Source organism: Pleurodeles waltl, chromosome 1_1 (assembly GCF_031143425.1).
Source record: "Pleurodeles waltl isolate 20211129_DDA chromosome 1_1, aPleWal1.hap1.20221129, whole genome shotgun sequence".
In the NCBI taxonomy this organism is placed as follows: Eukaryota; Metazoa; Chordata; class Amphibia; order Caudata; family Salamandridae; genus Pleurodeles; species Pleurodeles waltl.
This window is the reverse complement of record NC_090436.1, coordinates 828,096,857-828,114,387: the sequence shown is the minus strand read 5'-3', so window position 1 is coordinate 828,114,387 and position 17,531 is coordinate 828,096,857. Positions and strand designations below refer to the sequence as shown.

The 17,531-nt window shown below is 47.3% G+C and overlaps 1 protein-coding gene across 1 annotated transcript in view; it reads right to left on the bottom strand.

Moving 5' to 3' along the window:
* SMC5 (structural maintenance of chromosomes 5) overlaps positions 1-17,531 on the bottom strand; it is a 647,363-nt gene that overhangs the window by 528,465 nt on the left and 101,367 nt on the right. The window lies entirely within an intron of this gene.

The following is a 17,531-nucleotide window of genomic DNA, read 5'->3' as shown; positions in this document are numbered from 1 at the left end:
ACCTCTGCTTGGCTGCTGTAGGAAAGTGCCACTGTTGGCATGGTGAACCCCCCCCCCACACACACTTTTTGCCTAGTGTTGATGCCAACTTTGATTCAAAGTGTGCTGGTACCCTGCCAACCAGGCCCCAGCACCAGTGTTCTTTCCCTAAAACTGAACCTATGTTTCCACAATTGGCACAGTCCTGGGATACAGTTAAGTCCCTTGTAAAAAGGTGCCCATGGTACCAAGGGCCTTGTGGCCAGGGAAGGTCTCTAAGGGCTGCAGCATGTATTATGCCACCCTGGGAGACCCCCTCACGCAGCCCATGCACACTGCCTTGCAGCTTGTGTGTGCTGGTGAGGAGAAAAAGGCAACGTTGACATGGCACCCCTCTTAGGGTGCCATGCCCGCAAACCACTGCCTGTGGCATAGGTAAGTCACCCCTCTAGCAGGTCTTACAGCCGTAAGGCATGGTGCACTATACCAAAGGTGAGGGCACAGCTTCATGAGCAAAATGTTATGTCCCTACAGTGTCTAAGTCCATTCTTAGACATTTTAAGTGCAGTGTAGCCATATTACGTATATGGTCTGGGAGTTTGTCATTAGGAACTCCACAGCACCGTAACGGCTTCACAGAATACTAGGAAGTTTGGTATCAAACTTCTCAGCACAATAAACCCACACTGATGCTAGTGTGGGATTTATTGAAACATGCACACAGGGGCATCATAGAGATGCCCCCTGTATGTCAGCCCAACTGCTAGTGTAGGACTGACCAGTCGGTGCCAGCCTGCCACTTTCAGATGAGTTTCTGACCACATGGGGTGAATGCCTTTGTGCACTCTGTGGTCAGAAACAAAGCCTGTCCTGGGTGAAGGTGCTCCCTCTGGAGGAACTGTAACACCAGCCGGTGAACCACAAAGGCTCAAGCCTCGGGTTACAGTGCCCCAGGGCACTCCAGCTAGTGGAGATGCCCACCCCCCAGACAAAGCCCCACTTTTGGCGGCAAGTCCGGCGGGAAAATTAGGTAAAACAGGGAGGAGTGACCACCCCATCCAGGACCACCCCTAAGATGTTCAGAGCTGAGGTGACCCCCTCCCTGCAGAATCCTCCCTCTTGTTGTGGAGGACACGCACCAATAGGGATAGGAATGCGCCCCACTCCCCAAAGGGAGTGGGCACAAGGAGGGTGTAGCAACCCTCAGGGACAGTACCCATTGGCTACTGACCTCTGACCCCTAACACGTCCCTAAATCTAGGATTTAAGGGCCTCCCTGAACCTAGCTCACCAGATTCCTTGCAATCTACAAGACGAAGAAGGACTGCTAAGCTGAAAACCCAGCAGAGAATAAAAGAAGACTAAAACTGCTTTGGCCCCAGCCATACCGGCCTGTCTCCTGCTTCAGAGAACCTGCAAACGAACAGTGAACCATTCAGCAGGACCAACAGCCCCTGTCCAAATACAGAGGACTGCCCTGCACCTAGAAGGACCAAGAACTACTGAGGACAGCGGCACTGTCTACAAAAAAAAGAACAGAAGTTCTGCTTCTAAGGACTTCTATCTTACTCCAAATGGGTTTCCAGCATTGGCTGACCCCTCCACGATAACGCCTGCAGAGGGAATCCCGAGGACCCCCCTGACAGCGACTACTAGGGACAAAGATATCAGGCGCCTGGAGAAGCACTGCACCCGCAGCCCCCAGATTTAGGAGAAACTGACCACCGGTGCAGTAACGACCAGCAGGCGTCCTGCCTCCCTATCCAGTTGGTGGCTTGCCCGAGGAGCCCCTCTGTGCCTTGCCTGCAGCGCCTATGTGACCCCTGGGGTCCTCTCAAACAGTTTTATTGGAAAACCGATGCCCTATTTGCACCCTGCACCCGGCTGCCCCTGTGCACTGAGGGTGTGGGATTGGTGCCTACTTGGGGCCCCGCCAGTGCTCCTCTAAAATCCCCTGGTATGCCCTCCAGCAATACGGGTACTTACATGCAAGCAGACCCGAACCGGAGTACCCTGTCTCCGTAGGGGCCCATGTTATTTTGGCTCCTGTTTGACCTCTGCATCTAACAGGCCCTGTGTGTTGCTGGTGGTTTGATGTTATCCTGAACCCCCATCTGTGGGCTACCTATGCCCTGGAGACTAGATCTGGAAGTTTGTTACTTACCTCAAAAACTTTACTTTATTTTCCTCCCCCAGGCACTGGTGAAAATTGCACAGTCTACTTTTAAAATCGCTTTTTGCCATTTTAAAGAAAACTGTATGTACTGATGATTGACCTATGAAATGTACCTTTCATTTAATGTACTTACCTGCAAACTGAATCTTGTGGTTCTAGAAATAAATTAACAAAGGATATTTTTCTTTATAAAATCCTATTGGTCTGGAATTAAGTCACTGAGTGTGTGTGTTTCTCCTATTGTTTGTGTGTGCACAACAAATGCTTAACTCTTCCCACTGATAAGCCTAACTGCTCGACCACACTACCACAAATAGAGCATTAGTATTATCTATTATTGCCTCCGTCAAGCCTCATGGGAACCCCTGGACTCTGTGCACACTATATCTCATTTTGATATAGTATATACAGAGCAAGCTTCCTACAGCTGCTGTTCAATAAAGCGAAGAGAGTAATGCGTAATCCTCGCCTCTGTGCCCTTAACAGATTTGAACCTTTCCTTTACGAAAGCTGGGAATTTTTTCATTATTGAGCAACTGAAAACAAAGGCTCCACCTATAAGCAAGTAAATTGGTAAAAATTAGAGCAATGCAAGATTCAGGTGAATCTGTGCTTGCATATTTTGATTAGTGCAGATTTGTAGACAGTATAGTGGTGTTGAAGGCACCATAAAAGAGGCCGCTTTTGGATTTATTTCGGCCTCTGTGTTCCATTTGCGTCCGAGATTAATTCACATGTTCAGCAAAGTGTGCTGTGTTGACAGGACAAATCTATGGAAGTATTTTAGTGACTGTTGCAATGCTGAGAGGAAAACAACGAAGGAGAAATTAATAATAGCTCAAACTAAGTTATTCTAAAAGTGTAGTCAAGGTGGTTTTCCGGTGTTTGAACCTGGTTTTGGTCCTGATGTTGGAGTTAATACACAAGGAAATGGACTACAGTTTGATCAAGGTGGTAATGGGGATTGCTCATGGCAGAAGTAAAGCCTCTATCTACCTTTATTAACAATAAGCCTAATCAGAATGTTAATAATGCACAGATAAGAAATGGCCCATGTCACATCTGTACGAAGACAGGGCAGTGCAAATGAGATTGTAGATTTAATCCAAATTAGATTTAAAAATGACTGACAAATGGTTTGTCAAATGCAGAAGAATGTTAATCAGATGTAACAAAATGGGATGGTAAAGTCAGCTACCCCAGCCCTACTGGCTCATGTACAAAACATGCAGAATACAAGGGAGTACAATGGGAATATGTCTACAGCCTATGCAGGGTTTTCAACACAGTTACATACTACAGCAAAAAAAAACTTTAGTGATTAATAACTGTAGGAAGCTGGCTCTGTATATACTATATCAGTATAAGCAGTGGTGACTTGCTTAAAAAAAAAATTATATTAATAGATTAGGTCCCCAACTTTCAGTAATGGCTCAGTGGGGGGTCCCCGGATTCCAATAAAGAGTCAGTGGGGGTCCCCGGGCTCCAGTAATGATAAAGTGGGGGTCCACAGAAGTCAAAAGGTTGGGAACCACTGTACTATATCAATAGCAAAAATATATTTTGCTAATTTATTTCTAAAACCACAAGATTCAAGTTGCAGGTAAGTACATCAATAAAGAAGTCTTCCACGTATGTACCAATACCACTGATTAGAATTGGCAAGTTCCACAGTTTTTTACTAAATGGCAATATGTTGTAAAAAGAGGACAGTGCAATTTTCAGAACACTTCCTGGAGGGAAGATAAGTATGATTTGAAGGTAAGTACACGACTTACAGTTTCAGTCTCTGGGGGCTAGGAAGCCCACAGGTTGGAGTTCAAGTTAACCCCAAACACCTACAACCAGCAACACGGGGCCAGTCAGGTGCAGAGGTAAAAGATGAGGCAAATTTAACATGGGCTCCTTTGGGCACTCGGAATCAGGCCTGCTTGCAGGTAAGTACCCGCATTTTCGGAGGGCAGACCTGGGGGGTTTATAAGAGCACCGGAGGGGCCATAGGTTAGCACCAAACGCACACCATCAGCAGCACAGGTGCGACAGAGTGCATGGTGCAAACACAGCATCTACTCCCAATGCTTTCCTATGAGGGGTCTCCGGGGGTTACTTAGATGCTGCAGGCTGGGTCCGCGGGGTGGGTTCCGGAAAATTAAAGTCTGGACAAGTAGGAGGGCCGCCTGCTGAATGTTGCTGCACCAGTGGTCAGGTTCCCCAAGGCCAGGGGGCCGCGGGTGCAGTGTACCTTTTGGCGACGGGTATCTTCTTCCGGAGCTGTGGTGGTCAGGGGAGTCCTCTGGATTCACACTGCAGGTGTCGTCATTGGGGAAAGGAGAAGTCAACCCAGGGTGGGGGCACTTGCTCTGAATCGCCTGCGGATCCTCTCTAGTCGGTTGGGCCACCCATAAACGGGCGGTGGGCATCGGGTGCAGAGTGGTCAGGACTCGCGGATCCGGGGAGGCTATGGAGTCCTAAGGTGTAGTTTCTTCTTGAACAGGGCCGCTGTCCATGGGAGGTCTTGGTCCTCTCTAATGCAGGTAGTCCTCTGGAGGCTCGGCAGAGGTTGCTGGACCCGCAGGATGCGTCGCTTTCTTATGCATGGTTCTTTGAAGCAGGAAACCGGCTGGTAGGGCTGGGGCCATGTCGGTTTTTGTCTTCCTTCTTCTCCGCTGGGGTTTCAGCTTAGCAGTCCTTCTTTCTTGTGAGGTCCCCAGGAATCTGACAACTTGGGTTTAGGGGTGCCTCTAAATCCTGGATTTAGGGGTGTAACAGGTGTTCAGAGGGCAGTAGCCACTGACTACTGTCCCTGAGGGCAGCTGCACCCTTCCAGTGTCCACACTTTTCAGGAAGGGGGGCACAGATCTAACCCTATTGGTCCCTGTCCTCCAAACTGAGATGGAGGATTTTGCAAGGAGGGGGTCACCTCAGCTCTAGACACCTTAGGGGTGGTCCCAGCTGAGGTGGTCACTCCTCCCTGCTTTCCCTAATTTTCCCGCCGGACTTGCTGCCAAACGTGGGGCTTTGTCCCGGGTGGGGGTGTAGAGGGGGGTGCGCTTCTCCACTACCTGGAGTTCCCTGGGGCATTGTAACAAGAGGCTTGAGCCTTTGAGGTTCACTGTCAGGTGTTACAGTCTCTGCAGGGGGGAGGTGTGAAGCACCTCCACACAATGCAGGCATTGTTTCTGGCCACCGAGAGCACAAAGCCCCTCACCCAATGTGGTCAGAAACTCATCTCTTAGCGGCAGACTGGCACAGACCAGTCATTCCTGCACTAAAGGATTGGATAAAAAAAAAAAACAGGGGGGTATCACTAAGATGCCCTCTGGGTGCATTGTTCAATAAATCCAACACAGGCAACAGTGTGGGTTTAGTGTGCTGAGAAGTTTGATACCAAATGTCCCAGTATTCAGTGAGGCCATTATGGAGCTGTGGAGTTCATAATGACAAACTCCCAGACCATATACTCAATATGGCTACACTGCACTTACAATGTCTAAGAATGGTCTTAGACACTGTAGGGGCATATTGCTCATGCAGCTATGCCCTCACCTGTGGTATAGTGCACCCTGCCTTAGGGTTGTAAGGCCTGATAGAGGGGTGACTTACCTATGACACAGGCAGTGGTTTGTGGGCATGGAAACCTAAAAGGGGTGCCATGTCGACTTCGCCTTTTTCTCCCTACCAGCACACACAAGCTGCAGTGGAAGTGTGCATGTGCTGAGTGAGTGGTGTCCCAGGGTGACATAATACATGCTGCAGCCCTTGAGGTCCTTCGCTAGCTACAGGGAACTTGGTACCAGGGGTACCTTTTGCAAGGGACTTAACTGTGTGTCAGGGTGTGCCAACTGTGGAAACAATGGTAAGGTTCTGGGAAAGAACACTGGTGCTGGGGCCTGGTTAGCAGGATCCCAGCACACTCTCAAGTCAAAGTTGGCATCAATGTCAGGCAAAAGGTTGGGGAGTAACCATGCAGACAAGGACTCTTTCCTACAATGATGATGATTTTTCACAATTTGCAAGTACACTCTGAGATCCCACAGGATCGAATTTGACACAATGACTGTGCTTGAGGAGGAAGGAGGATTGTATGCTTTCTGCAGTCCTAGAGGCAGACCAGAATGGCCTTTTTTGTGGAAAAAAAGTGAATGGCAATTCAATATCATTTTGATAGATATAGGTGCTACCTGCTTCAGTTAGACCGGTGGAGGTTCTTAACCAACACCTCTTTGAAAAAGAAGAGCAGGCTTAGCCATTTCAAACACAGAGGTGACTTATACGTTGTCACCTAATATCGTAATTAAAGCTGGGCTAATTATCAATAATCATGAATTGATAGTCAGTGTGAAAAATAAGCCTCTGATTTTAAAATAAAATCACTAGAAATAAGAGTTAAAATATTCCCTGTTTTTACAAAGGAAGACTTAGCTCCAGGTTTAAGACACGAGCAAGGAGGTTTGGGATTTTTCCAATAAATGAAAGTGGATTGATCAAAGGTGCTGAGATAATAAAGATTACTATAAAAACCAAATGGATTGTATCACCGTACTCCTCAGTGTGTGAAGCATTTTCCTCAATTCCTCTTCATGAAGTTAGTAAATATCACTTTGCGCTCAAAATCTGCAATAGGTTTTGGTTTGGTGTAGGACCCCATAAAACTATACAGAAAGTCCTTCAATCTTTTCCCAAATCCTAAAGAAGGGCCAAGAAAGTCCAAATCTGCCCTTTGACTAAGTGCTAGTTCAATATACAGAAGATTTATTAGAAAGCTAAAATGAAAGAGGTTGGTAGACTTCACACAATTGCCTAGCTGAACCACTTAGCAACGCATTTCTTAGATTTTGAAAATGATTCCATTAACAAGATTGGGAAGTGAGAATGTTTCCTGAGATGGTTAGGTACTTTTAGTGGATTACAAACATTTCCCCGATTACAAAGCCTATACAGAAACTGACCTACAGTGATGTGAAGGACCTGGTGCCTTGGGGCAATAAAGGTTAGAATGCCTTCCTGGAGCTCAAACACAGCCTGTGAGGGCCCCTCCTCTAGAAATGCCAAATTACGAGTAAGAATCTTATTTATTCTGTCATGAGAAACACGGATGAGCACTATTAGTCCCTACACAGAAGACTAAGGGGGGGGATAGGATTTTTTGGGGGGAGGAGGGGAATAGTTTAAGCAGTCAATTACATATTTTTCTGCTACACTAGTTGCAGTGGCTGACGTGTTTCCCGGGTGCACGAAGAGCACTGCAGCTATTTCTATGGCAATTACGCAAAGTGAAACAAAGTGTGATGGGACACACACTTATTGTGCTGGTTCCTCATTCAATCAAGATCCTGCTGAGTAGTATGCATACTAAGCATCTTACAAACAGTTGCATGACTAAATATAGGCAGATCATACTAGCAACAGAAAACATTTAAATTACCCGCTGCAATACCTTTAATCCTGCAACGAATACGCCATTTCCTGAGGAGGAAGCCGACAATGAAATGGCTGAAAGTGACCATGGCTGTATTGATGAGACAGATTTTTGTACCAAGTCAAGACCAGATATTCAAGATGTACCAATCGAATTGGCTGATTTGGGGGATTTTTTTGCCCAAGAGACCATTATGGAACTCTTAGAGCAGCATATGCAGTTTGCACATTAACATATTTTGCAGAAGCATCCTACTTGTGTAATGTAGTGGCAGAACTAACAGATGATGTGTGAGTAGCATCTGAAGACTGGATTGGTATTGACGAACAAGTTACTTACCTTCGGAAACGCATTTCCTGGTAGGGACTGTGTTTAGGTGCAGATTACTTACCTTTAAATTTCCCAGTTGTCTACTGGATCCGGAAACTTTTGCGTGAGCAGTACCCCTGTTTGACGTCAGGTGGCTTTGTTTGGTTCTGTGCATTGTCAGCGTTGGTGACAGATGCGACGTTGCAGTCACCTATATAGACGCCATCCAGGTGAGTGGATGTCAGTTACTTATCACAACTTCCCACATCAGGAGTGCAGAACCATGAAGTGAAATGACAAACTTATGTCCAAACGAGGGCCCTGAAAGGGATCATCTCTAGCCCTAGAAATCTGTTTGCAGAGCAGGGAGACATGGGTGGGTGTCAGAAATTTGCAGTTAAATATAGTATCTATCACATAATGCATTACCGAATGTAAGAAACTTGTTCATTTGATAGAGACATCTAGCTGTAGATTCCTTACCTTTGAATAGATAACCCTGGCGGTGGACTGTGGACCAATTTAACTAGACTAAAAAGTCCTGCAGGGTTGACCGGGCAAAATGCCCGTCCCTGTGGTCCGGAATATCCAGGCAGTAGTGTTTGGCAAACATGTTTAGGGATGCCCACGTTGCTGCCTGGGTGATGTCTAGGACTGGAACGCCATGGTCGCAGCTTTTCCTCTGGTGGAATGAGCCCTTAAGACCTCCGCGAGCTGGCGCAAAATGGGTCTGCCCGACCTTTTTTTTAGCTCCTACATAGCCCACAAAGAGCTGATCGTCCACCTGGAATTCTTTTGTGTGGTCAAGATAGAATGACAATGCTCTTTTTGGGTCCAGACAGTGGAGTCTCTCCTCTTCTTTAGAGGGTAGTGGAGGAGCAAAACAGGTGGGCAGGGTGACATTGTCCATTACAGAATGGAGATACCCCTTTTCGGAGGAAAGAGGCCTGGGTGCAAAGCACCACCTTGTCCAGAAACACAGTAGGGTAGGGAGGCTTGAATGATAAAGCCTGCAGCTCACTCCGGGCAGAGTGTATCACCACTAGGAAAGCTGTATTGATGGTAAGAGGAGATAATTGTGTAGTGGCTCAAAGAGAGCATACATGAGGTAGAAAGGACCGGGTTAAGGTTCCACTGAGAATGATGAAAGGCGAAGGGGGAAACATATGTGCAAACCCTTTCAGAAACCTATTTACAATAGGGCAGTGGTTACCAACCTGTGGTCCGGGGACCCCTGTGGGTCCGCAAAGCCTCCTCAAGGGGTTTGCGACTATAGAGAAAATCAAATAATCTTAACAGATTGGGTCCCCAGCTTTCAGTAATTCCAATAATGATTCATTGGGGGTCTCCAGGGTCCACTAATAATAAAGCGGCGGTCCACAGAAGTCAAAAGGTTGGAAACCACTGCAATAGGGGACTTAAATAAAGAAGGTTGCTCAGGCAGACAGAGCAGAGAGATAACCCTTAAGAGTGCCCAGCGCAGAACCCTGCTGGGGAAGGGTAAGAATGAAGAGAAGAATAGCAGAAAGAGAAATAAAAAGAGGGTCAATAGACTTTTCTGTACAATATTTTACAAGTATTTGCCAACGGCAGACAAACCGTTTTGGCGGAGGGCTGTCTGGCCGCCAAGCTAACATTACAGACTTCAGGAGAAAATTCAAAAGCTATCAACTGTCGCCACTCTATCTTCACACAAGGAGGAAGACGGTGGACATGTTCGAGTGGAGACCCTGCCATGCTGCTGCAACAGAAGTTCCTCCCGAAGGGGCAGCCTGATTAGATGATCGGTGCTCATTTTCAGAAGCTGGGGATACCGGACTCTCCCGTGTCCAGTCCAAAACCACAAGGAGAGCTTTGGCCAAGTCGTTCCGAATCTTCTTGACAACTCCAGGCAAAAGTGGTAATGATAGAAAAGGGCACAGGAGGCCAGAACTCCACTCAAGATGAAAAGCATCTCCGAGCGATGGCCGCCTTGGAAACTCCAATGTGCAAAACTGCTGACATTGCACGTTCTCTATGGAGGCTAACAGATCTAACCAAGGCTCTCCCTACTGCTGAAAGTCCTTGCTCCAACTCCGAAGGAGACTCCATTCAAGATCCGCTAGGCAACGACGGCTGAGTTCATCCGCCCTGCTGTTCAGAGAACATGCCAGGTGCTGAATCACCAGGGTTATGCCCTGCTGGTCCAGCCATGTCCAGAGATGAAGGGCCTCTTGACCAAGTGCTTAGCACCCCGCCCTGCTTGTTGCAGTACCACATGGCGGTGGTGTTGTCTGTGAACACCTGCAGTAACTTCAACCTTGAGAGCGGAGAAAAATGCTCTCAATGCTAGCCGGATTGCATGGCGGTCCAGCAAGTTGATTTTGAGCCCGGATTCTGCTGGAGAGCAGAGTCTCGGATCTCCACGTCTACCGATGACCGCCCCCATCCCAGGAGTGACGCATCTGTCACTACTGTCAGATCTGGTTGGGCAAGGGAGAGGACTCTGCCTTTGACCCAATTGTGATTCGTAAGCCACCACTGCAGGCCCTTTGGAATTCCCTCAGAGATCTGAACCATGTCGGAGAGATTCCTCTGATGCTGCGCCCACTGGAACTTCATGCACCACTTCAGAGCATATGCCATCTGGCATGATTCACCAGCACGATGCATAAGGCCATGATGTCCAGCAGCCTCAGTCATTCTCACCGAAATCCAGAATAGAGGCTGAAACATCGGTACCATAACCTGAATGTCATGGACTCGCTGCTCAGGAGGATAAGCCCAAAACTGCACTATGTGCAGAACAGCTCCAATGAAAGGGAGCATCTGAAAAAGGAGCCAGGTGAGACTTCAGCATATTTACAGAGAACCTTAGCGAATGCAGGAGGTCCACCATAGTCTAAAGGTTGGAGACGACAGACTGGGGCAAGGTAGGGGAAGACTGAAACCCCTAACCTGCGCAGATGAGCTTCGACTACCGCCATCACCTTGGCGAACACTCGAGGGGCGTTGGGGCGGCCAAATGGTAGCACAGTGTGCTGAAAGTGCTCGTGGCCTACCTTAAACTGCGAGTAACGCCTGCAGGCAGGATGGATGGATGATGTGAAAGTATGCATCCTGCAAGTCTAATGCTACCAGCCGGTCTCCTTGGTCTAAGGCAGACAAGACCTAACCAAAGTGAGCATCTTGAATTTCTCCTTTCTGAGGAAGAGATTTATGGTTTAGAAGTCTAGGATAGGGTGAAGATCCTTGTTCTTTTTGGGTATCAGAAAGTACGGTGAATAATAACCACTGCCTACCTCGGATATCAGAACCCTTTCTATAGCCCCGTTGGTCAGGAGAGCTGCAACTTCCTCTTGGAGCAAGATCAGATGATCCTCCGTCAGACATTCTTGAGATGGCAGTACATGGGGATGGAAAGATTAGAAAGGGATGAAGTAGCTCCTCTGAATGATCTGCAAAACCCATTTGTTTGATGTTATGGAGTGCCAATGATGTTGGATTCTCCCTCCAACTGGGCACCCATGGTCTTTCAGAACCAAACTAGGAGGGCTTAGAAGCTGAAGCTGCTGGGGGGTTGGTGCCGGATGATTTCTGGCTACCAGACCCACAGGGTGGAACGCACCGCGTACACATCCTCGTACAGCTTGGGAAGCTTGTGCTGGACGGTGACAGGCATAGGGTTGGCACGGTGGCATGCCCCTTCTGTAACCTCGAAAGAGGGCAAGGTGTAACCGAGAGGCCCAAGATTTTGGTCGTAGCCCGCTAGTCCTTGAAGCACTCCAGCACCGAGTCGGCCTTCTCTCCAAAGAGATGAGTCACGTTGAAGGGCATGTCAGTGAGGTTGGCCTGGACATCCCCAGAAAAGCCAGATGTTCTCAGCCAGGCGTGGCACCTCAAGGTCAAAGACTGCTCTGCCATTTGAGTGCGGTATTCACCAACCACAATGCTAGGCTGATGGAAGAAACCATTTTCTTGCCTAAGCTATCCAGTCTCTTGGATTCACTGTCCGGGAGAGCGTCAGGGAACGCGCCATGGGAAGTTGAGCCTTGGACTTCCAAGCTCTCAGGGGTGGGGTGTTGGGTGCGGAAACCAGGATCACCAATGGAAGGGTGATGGTGGTGGGCAATTGTCTTGTTCACAGGAGCCCTTTTGTTGGTCTTGGACCAAGTTCCCAGAAGAACATCGGTCAGTGCTTCATTGAAGGGCAATAGGGATTCAGATGTGGAAGCCCCAGGCTGAAGCACTTCGGTCAGGTTAGACTTGACCACCACTGAGTGAAGTTCGAGGTCAAGGACCTCCGCTGCCATATTCACCACCACTACGTAAGATGCTCCCTCCTCCGTATCCACGGTGGGTGGAGAGAACAAGCCAGTACCTCAAGAGATTTCCAGTCCACAGGACTCTCCTAGCTCCTCATAACAGTCCAATCATGTGGGGGGACTATAAATGGCAATCTAAAGGGTACAGTGATCCTTCCCACTCTTCCCCCACACCTGGCTGCTTCACAAAACACTCAGGCAATGACCTAGGACCAATAGGCCCCACCGGCGCTAGATTTGGCATCGATCAACTCTGTTCCGACTGATTCATCGGGGATGAGAATGGGGCTGGCGTGGGCGGCACCGAGAGCAGCTAAGACTGGAGACGAGGGCGGAGGTCATATTGGCATGACCAGCGCCCATCCCGATCTGAGAGACCCCATCAAGGCTGAAGCCAGAGCAGTCAGCAGTGGAACCTGATAGGGCCTCCTCTGAAACTGTGGGGCCCGAAGGCACTCCGGAGGGGTCGGCCTGCTCAAATACTTTGCACATGGCCTTGTAAAATGTCTTTATTTGAGCAGGGGTCGTTCTGTCTCCCGTATACGGGGAGAGGTGGAGTCGGACCTGGCAACAGCTCCGCAGAATAGTGTCTGGAACAGCGATGTTACCCACTCATCTCGTCAGCCGACGGACGAGGTGAAGTGGAAGTCCGTTTAGACTTCTTCTTGCGACTCTTCCCAGAGTGTCCCGATGACCTTGAATGTGACGTAGAGGACTTGGGGTTCCTGGAGCAGTCCTGCGACCTTCTTCTCAATTGGGACTGAAACCTCCTGGAGCTGCGTTGGTTGGCATTGACTAGCAGGCTGCAAGCAGCTTTAATGACTGCTCCCTCAAAGGTTTCGGCGCCAGTCCCCGGCAGTCCAAGCAGGACTGAGTCGTAGTCGCACTATAGGAACCACAATTACATAAGGTGCGGGTCAGTAACCTGCATGGCGCGGTGGCAGGCACCACAAGGCTCAAATCCTTTCTTTCTAGAGAACATTCTCGACACATAAGAAAAAATATTCAACAAAATGTTTTTAAAAGTCTGTCAAAAAGAGACAGCGGGTTAAAGCCCTTCTCTGGATCAGCGCTAACTGGCGCGGCAAGAAAGGTGACATCCGCGCGCCTGGATTGCACCTATATAGGTGACCGCATGTCACTGCCGGCACCACTGAAGCCCACAATGACACACGGAACTGAACAAAGTCACTTGACGGTGTGCAGGGGTACTGTGCACGCAAAAGCTTCCAGATCCAGTGTGACACCTGGGAAATTCAAAGGTAATGAATCTGCAGCTAGAAGTCTCTATCAGAGTGACGCTGCACGCAAAGTAACATGCTCACCCACGATCTCACCTGCTTTCACCCACAACTCCTCCTATACAGAAACCTTTGTCCTGCTGGGCCTCTTGCCTGGACCTGCTTGTCTTCACCTTCGCTTACTGCTACCAATAGCAGAGCTGGGGAGGTCACGCCAAGGAGGTGGGCCACCAACGTGTTAGTCCTGTTCCCTGGTTTCATTGAGCCATTCAGCTCACACTACGTGTGTGAGGGGGTTGTTTGTACGGGGGCGGCCACTGCACGGGGACTGACTCAAACTCACCAGACTATTTCCCTATAGGACCCTAGCCAAGCTCCACGATGCAGTCAGCGAAGAGGCTCATCTGCCCTTTTTGCCTCGCACCCCAGTTCTCTTGGCATACCTCCAATTTCTCCCAGTCTCCTCAGGAACATTGAGCAAGAGCAGACACCAGATCAGGACATTTCACCCATAAGCTGCGACACTCCCAACCTTCTGCTCTCCCAAAACACCGGCATGTGGTCCTCTCTGCTCGGCACATCCAGTTAAAGGTTGATGTCTGGATGTTTTACTCGGACAAACTGAACCCCCAAGTGGACATTCTAAACTCCACCGCACCTTGAATTTCAATGATTGAAAGGATACTTAAACCACTATGTCCATGTTTACCCATTCTGAACAAGCTGACTTCTCTGCTGCAAACCATGGAAGCAATCATTCAGGACCTAACGTCTCAGTATTGCTCAACTAAGCATACAGCAAGTGGGAACGATTTTCAAACAAGACAACCCCTCTAAACCACCTGGCAAGTGCTCAACGGTAACAGCGGCCAAGGAAACTTGCAGTTTTGTCCTTGTGTACATAGAATGAGAACATATTCAGCACTGCCTCAGTGTCCCTCCAACCAACTATCCTGCTCACTGAAAAGCCATCTGCAGAAAGTGGCAGAGACATCAACCTGCTCTCACAGGACAAAGGCATCAAAGACATGAGCATAAACTGAGCATGAGGGCTCAAATGCCCGAGGAAACAATGGAATAAGCTGCACAAGAATGCAACCTTAAAAAGTCAGGGGAAGTTTTACCTGATGTTCACAAAACATGAAAAGGAAAATATTAGCTGCCTCCTTCTTCTAATTTGCTAGACCAAGCAGTAAAAACACCTCTGAATTCACCAACCCTTGATGATCCAATTGTTGAATACTCTACTGATTGCGCTTCACATTAGTCAGCAACTAGCAGTCCACATTCAAGCACAGGGCAGTGTCAGGCATCGCTGGGCAGCAAGTCCAAACATTAGACCATCTCCACTCAGTGTCCCTAACATAACCGGACCACAGCGAATCTAACCATCCAAGTAATGTGGTGCCCAAAAATGAACAGAATAATTATCTTGTTAATTCAGACATCCATCTTGGAGCATTGATTAGTTCTTCTGTTGAAGGCCCATGGGCCCCAAGCTGTGACAGGGCCAAACTACAACAGCACCACCCTTCCACTAACTTACCTGGAATTTACAATCAAGCCAACAGAAGAGCCAAAGTCCTACAAGCGGATCCGGATGCCAGAGTAACAAAAATGGGGATCGCATAATATCCGAAATAGGGGAAATGTCACCCACTAGCTGCAATCAATCCCAGATCTAAAGCACATTAAATCAAGTGACATTACATCAAAAGAATTCTTACAACAATGAGACAATTTAGGCACTGAACTAATTCTGATTACTTTTGCCTCTCCTTTATGAGTGGAAGCAGTCTTGGCAAAAACAACTCTTTTAGAAGGATGGGGCAGCTCCCCCAAAAGGGTGAGGGCAAAAAGTTACCCAATTGTCCTCACCATTCAGTCTAAATGTCCTCCATATTCACTTTTAAAGAACGCACAAGAAGCTCAGGGTTTAATAAACACAGAGGATTCGATTACTGGCTGGAACAGGCTGCCATCGACCCCCCTGGCAAAATAGAACTGTTGAAAAATAAGAGAGAACTGATACTCAAGGCATGCTGCAGCAACAGAGCTCAAAATATGCATTGTAGCTGGGGCACACAGGGCAGGGGTACGTGTCGGTCACCAAGATAAGGACTATTCTGCCCCAGCATTGAGTTTACACACTCCTATTGGGTATGCTTCTGACGATGATGGCAATTTTTATGATAATAATGCTCAAATAAGTTAGTAGACTAGATCACAGATGTTTCTATTGCACATTTTAGGGAAAATACTAATGTTCACTTGCTTGAAGACAACGAACAGTAAAAGAAAGAAGAAATTGAACTGGATGACATCAAATCGAAGATGTATGGATGAGCTGAAAGCCTAAGTGGAAACGAAGAAGAAACAAAAACAATGAATAATTTATTGTAGAGCAGTATGTTGCGTTTGTGATGATTAAAAAAAAAGAAAAAAAAAATCAAAGGGCCAGATTTTATTAATTAAAAGTTTGAAGTTAATTTGTGTGTGTTTAATAGCATAACCAGGCCTCAAAATATACGTGCACTAGGCCTTTCTTGTCTTGCAATCACTGCTGAAGACAATGTAAATTTCAAAAATGCAATGAAAGGTTTTCTATGTGCATGTGTTTCTCCCTACACTGCTGGTCTTCTCATAAAATAGTCGATATGGGATCTGCTCAGTGGGGCTGTGCTGAAACGAAATATAATTTCTTTTGCAGCTTCTTCTGAAGCTGTTTGAACTGTATCCATTCTTCTAAAATGTCAAGGACTTTTTGTTGTGCCTGCGGATGAGACTGAATGGTCAATTGAATTTAATACATTCAAAGATGTAATGTCATTCTCCTGTTTTTAGGTTACGATTTAGCATTAACTGTAGTGTATAGGGGTGGTGGTGTCCTCAAGGTGCCTCAGATGCGACGTGGGGAAAGGCACATTCATGCACACTGTGTGGGACTGCTCCTCATTGACTCACTTTTGGTAGTGAGTGACTGGCCGCCTTAGTGAAGTGCTCTCATCGGAAATTCCACTGGATCCTAAATGGACCATGCTCCATATAGCAGAATGGATGGGCTGGAACAGATACAAATGGGCACTTCTCTTTTTGGGTCTTACCACGGCCAAAAGAGATGTAGTGCAGGCCTTGAAATGGCCCAATGCACCCTCCTTGAACACATGGAAGAGTCTTCTGTATGAGCCTGGAATTACAGGTGTTCCAGGCAAGGGGCTGTCCAGCAAGGGGCATAGTGCTGACACCAACCCACAATACTACTGCATGCCTGGAGGATGCAATCAGAAACTTTGGTGCAGGGTGATCAAGTCATGGTCGTTGTATGAGCAATGCTGGTCCTTCTTGGGTGTGGGGCTGGGGGCAATGTGGGTTGGGGAAGGGGGATATAAAAGGGGACATAGATACCTGATGTATGTTAATTTTTTGAGTTTACGTTTTTGCTTGCATGTTTCCTTCTGTATCATGCAGACTCTTTGGTCAAAGTATGCCAAAACCAATAAAAGTTGTTCCAAAAAAGGATTCAGCACTAATTATGCATTCTTATGGCATTTCTAGCAGTGTCACCGTTAATATAATTATTAAAGCTTGTGACATCTTTCAGATACCTGGCTAAGATGAACTCTTTCCGTTTCTAGTGCTAGTTCCAGTGCCGCTGGGGATTCAAAACGTAGGATAATCATGAGTAAAGAATTTGGCAGGAATTCTGCAACGGCGTTAAGGGTGAAAGGAGCTTGCCTTGTGGAAAGACATGTGAATTAAAAAAAAAGCTATTGCAGGGAAAGCAGCAGGAATGGACAAATCTAATGATTGGAAATCGGAGTTGGACTTTTTTTTGTGATCTAATGAACTACCCTTCAATTTTACAAAAAAACAAAATCTTAAAATATATGCAGAAAAAAACGCTAAGAACCACATCACACATTAAATAATAGGGATAAAATGACAAAAATTAAAATATATTGTTCTCAACCAGAAGTGTGGAAAACTAATCACTTCTGAGCGGGGTGGAAAAAGGTTTGGCAAAGCCTATAGGTCTGGCATTGAACACTAGTCTTCTGGCTTTATCAACGTTTGCCTTGTAAAGGTATTTGGAAAACCTTATT